Source organism: Ostrinia nubilalis, chromosome 16, assembly GCF_963855985.1.
Source record: "Ostrinia nubilalis chromosome 16, ilOstNubi1.1, whole genome shotgun sequence".
NCBI lineage: Eukaryota > Metazoa > Arthropoda > Insecta > Lepidoptera > Crambidae > Ostrinia > Ostrinia nubilalis.
Genome location: NC_087103.1, coordinates 10,045,683 through 10,050,582, shown reverse-complemented (window position 1 = coordinate 10,050,582; position 4,900 = coordinate 10,045,683). Strand labels below are relative to the sequence as shown.

The window sequence follows — 4,900 nt, the reverse complement described above, 5'->3', positions numbered from 1 at the left end:
ACAAACCAATACTTTTTAAACACCTACGAGGCAACACATTGGCATCTGCACCCGTATCAATTTTTAAAGAAATTTCTTTATTATTAATTAAGAATTTTACACTCCAGTCACTGCTGGATTTATTGAAATAATAGATTACCTGATCGGAGGACTCGTCGCTTTGCACTTCGTAGACATTTTTCTTAAAACACACTCTAGCAAAGTGATTTAGTTTGTTACATTTTATACACCTTTTGCCGTAAGCAGGACACTTATTTATGTTATGAGTCATGCCGCACTTGCTACACTGTAACTGTTGTTCTTGTTGATAGTTTTGAGCGGATGAATAGTTGTAAGTACTCGGCGGCGCAGACTGCCCGGAACCAAACCGTTGCACGCGCTGCCCGCGTGACACAACGGGCCGTGACGCGCGCCCGCGACTCGTACCTCGAAAACTTTGATTTGATGATGTGTTCCCGCGTCTTGATATCCAATTTGCTGTACACGAGCTCTCATTGAAATGGTGATTGTCGTCATCACTGTTCTTAACGGCGTAAACTTCGTGTTTCACAAATTCCTTTTTTATGTTTCCCGCATGTACTTTAGATAATTGTGCAATGTTGCAGATATCCAATGATTTTTGTAACGTCAAATCCGGTTCTCGTAATAATCGTTCTCTAAGTGCATTTTCTTTTAGGCCGCAAATCAATCTATCCCGTATTAAATCATCCAGTAGATCTTTGAATTCACATTTTGATGCCAACTTGCGTAATTCAAGAGAGTACTGATCAATTGTTTCGCCGTCTAGTTGATCTCGAGTAAAAAAGTGATGTCGTTGTACCGTCAAATTTTTCTTGAGCAAAAACAATTCATCATATTTTTTTATTAAGCTTGTAATATCTTTACACTGGTCTTTAAACTGGTCATATAGTTCTCGACATTGTTCACCGACGATGTGTAGAAAAATACATATTTGCACTTTTGGGTCCTTTTTGTTCATCTCACATGCATCAAAATAGATCATAAATGCACTTTTCCATTTTTCCCACTCCTTAGATATATTTCCTGTTGTTACATTGTCCAAATTATTCACAAATGCAAATGGCGGGGGTGGAGGCAACACTGATTCCATCTTCTTTTGTTTTAATTAGAGTTCACAATTACTACGAGTACGATGCGTTTTAAATCCAATAGTTTTATAAATTAACTACGCACACTTGACGTAACTTGAAAGGACAAATTATTTTAGATTTTCACTACTGACTGCGCCATGTTTATGTAAGGTGTCAATCAAACACGAGATCCAGATCAAGACTGATTTATTGAGACCAAAAGTCTACCCCCAATACATGCATAATTTTGTATTCACAAATACCGACAGTTAGAAAAAAAAAGTCCGCCTGGTTAGCTACCACCATCTTATCTAAGTCTGTCGCCATAACAACAATGTTAACAGCATTGTTGTGTTCCGGCAGTTAGAGGTAAGAAAGCCAGTTCCTCCGTGTGGTTGAGGATTCCGGGTGAAGCTCGCTTCCACCTTCGGCCTGATCGTCGATAAAAAAAAAACTTTTGTACAAATCGTTTTATAGGCTGGTGGAAAGTACCGCTTATTTTCCACCGAGTAACACAGTTACTTGTTGGAAAAGTGTTACTGTTTGGGTGTGACTCGTTGGGAACAAATGGAAATTACTAGTATTTTTTTTTACACGGACAAGATTGAGGACGTAGGCCTCGTTTACATCAACGTTTTGTCCACCACCAACTGCTTTTATTATTGACGGCCGTAACTGCATTTTTTCGGTGTCGGTGTTCGGTGTAAACGGGAATAAAATGTACTCGTATAAGTAACGCGCGCTCACAGCCCGTAGTCGGCAGCGGAAAATACGTAGGTGTGAAGGAGGCCTTAAAGACAATAGTAAGACTGCAGTTCGTTTTTTGTCCTGTTCATTAAATTGACAGTGTAATGAAATTATGTGTAGGATAGGAGTTATAAAATTTTACAAATGCCAACGACTGAAATTGATCCAAAAATTATCTTGCTCGCATGTTTTTTGAATTTGAACAAACTTTTAGGAATAGTAATTGTCTCTCCATTTCCTAAACTACTGATCTCATTGGACCGCGTAGACGGCTTGTACGCGATAATCTGCCTTGCAATATCTTGAGGCGCCGGTGTACAGCCGTCTGCACAAACTTGAGGTCAATCGAACTTTATTACAAGCGAATAAGGTCCATTATGCAGCAGGAATACAGGGTGTATTGACTGTACGTATTATGCAAATTTGCGCGATAAGGCGGCGCGTTCGCAACCTTGTATAAAATTAAAATGCAGCTATGACGCTGAGAGGATAGGTACAGACGACAGCACATTAGACTATACAGTTTTGTTGCCAAAATAGTACCTATTACATGGAGATAAGACTGCACTGTGTTTGGCTTGATGTGCTGTTGTCCTTACTAGTGCGCCGCGGGGTAATCACGTATCGCGCGATAACAGAACAATTCCCAGATCTCTTTCCTACCACTGCAGGATCTTAACTGTTAGCATCGTGAACTAGAGCGAGAATTCAAGGTTTCACACAGCGGATGACATTGACTGATAAGAAAGGAAAAATTGGAGTAAGAGACTATAAATTAGTGATGTAATTTAGGGACACTCGGTTAAAACGCTACAAAATTGCCTTAAAGGATTTAAAGATCTTATGTAGGCAGGCATTGAAACTATGCCATAATTATTTAGAAATTATTGTCAACACCGTGACCATAGACCGGAGAGAATAGAGATGTGCATAGACAACACAAAACGAGTTGCGTTCACACTTCATCATGCTCCCCTGGACACGAACGTTTTGTGGTTAAGCCCATTGATGCAGTAAAGTCTTCATGCTTCGGTCTGTGAAGTCCTTTCGTCAGAGCATCTGCAATAATGTCTCTTGTGCATAGGTAACATTTCAAACGTATTTTTTTTCTCAACACAGTTCCTCAGAATCTCTCATGAGCATTACTTCCTTTTTTTCTAGCTCGTGTTTTTTAAAAACAATATTTTTGAATAAAGAATACCTAAAACAATTGAATGAGAATGTCAAAAAAGTAAATGGAACGTCACCGCTATTCAATTTAAAAATAAACAGCACAGAGTACCGAACTTCAACTGTTTAGCGAGTGAAGTTTTAATCGGCCATAATCAGTTGCAGCGCCGATGAGAGTCCTAAACATTTTCATTGGCCGTAAAAACTTCGAGTCTTATCTTAAGCGGAAAACGAGAAGAATGAGAAGTAAACAAAGTATCGGCATTTTGTTTTCTACTGTGCCTCTACCATGAGTTGCCATCGAAAACTTGTATTCGTATACTACAGTCGATAAAGTTTAAACGTGGATCGATGAAGTTTGCATTAAAATCATACCATGAGTTCAATTACCGTATACTTTACTCGCCAGCGATAATTCGATGGTTTTGTGATGTCATGTTGGTGAACATGTTAACGTATCCAACTTCACACTCTATGAATGGATGAATGAAAGAACGAATGCCGCTCCTTTCTAACTATATAGAAAAGATAGAGTAGGAAATAACAAAAATGTCAAAAATAACACTGCTAAATTTAAGTGTCCTAGAACAGTGCTTAAAGCTGAATTAACATGATGATTTTAAATTTGTATTGTTTATTTCTTGTCATTGCGACTTTGACGCAGCTGTTGCCATGACAACAGATAACAAAACATGTTTTGTTGAAGGATTATTGATGAATAATTTTCCACAAAAATTTGGATTTTAACCACGATAGGAAAATGAGAACCTGCGCCTATCCGTTTAAACCGATTGTAGAATTTATGGAAAGGTAAGTTAAGTAAAAATAAACATACTATGTAGTGGAGGAATTTCGAAATTAAACGAATAATTTTGAGCTGGTTTTTTTGGAGAAATACAATCTTTCCAGCATAACTTCCACGTGCCTAGCTAAAATTCAGTAATATGAGTGCTAGATTTATATTTTCTAGATACAATAAAGTTGTTTTTCTATAGATATGGCGATCTGAGTATGCCCACTGAAGGGCCCCAAGAAAGAGCCAACAATAGTCAACGGTGGGTGGAACTAACGGACACGCGAACGTGAAATGCTGATGCCACCGGCGACACGAAAACTACTGAGAAATTGAGAAAAGTGTGTATAAATACCTACTACTTTATTCATTTTGATTGCTTTTATCTTATTTCGTCATTATTGTTTGTAATGTTTATTTGTTAAGGTGTGGAGTGACTTTAAACAGCAAGAAGAAGGCAACTCGCATACACAGAGCTGCCAAGGGAACACTGGACTGGTGGCGGTCCAGGTTCTTCCCTGAAGCCAAAGGATTTAGAGCAGAGTGCTTGTAAATAACTACTTGTAAATTAAATCTATATCTTCTATCTATACTTATAATAAATCTGTAGAGAGGTCAATTCTGTACATGAAATATATTTTCAAAATAACTATCAGGGGGTGATTAGTGATCGATACTGATGCCAAAAATGCAATCAGTAAAATTTTTGTCTGTCTGTCTGTCTGTCTGTCTGTCTGTCTGTCTGTCTGTCTGTATGTTCCTTATAGAAACAAAAACTACTCGACGGATTTTAACGAAACTTGGTACAATTATTCTTCATACTCCTGGGCAGGTTATAGGATACTTAGGAATTCCCACGGGAACGGGAATTAGCGGGTAAATCCTTTTATATGAAAAATCTAAACCGCTTGAGTTAGACGCTTGAAATTTGTCATGCAGGTACCTTAGTAAACATAAAGCTTAGTTACAACAGGATATTGCAAAATTCCCACGGGGACGGGAGTTAGCGGGAAAAAACATTTGTATGAAAAATCTAAACCGCTTAAGTTAGACGCTTGAAATTTGGCATGCAGGTATCTTAGTAAACTTAAAGCTTAGT

At 38.1% G+C, this 4,900-nt stretch overlaps 1 long non-coding RNA gene across 1 annotated transcript; it reads left to right on the top strand.

Moving 5' to 3' along the window:
* Positions 1 to 3,349: 3,349 nt before the first annotated feature.
* Positions 3,350 to 4,369, top strand: LOC135079140 (uncharacterized). Its single transcript, XR_010258746.1, has 3 exons — positions 3,350 to 3,818; positions 4,004 to 4,142; positions 4,228 to 4,369. It is a non-coding gene; the product is annotated as an uncharacterized LOC135079140 (long non-coding RNA).
* Positions 4,370 to 4,900: the final 531 nt, after the last annotated feature.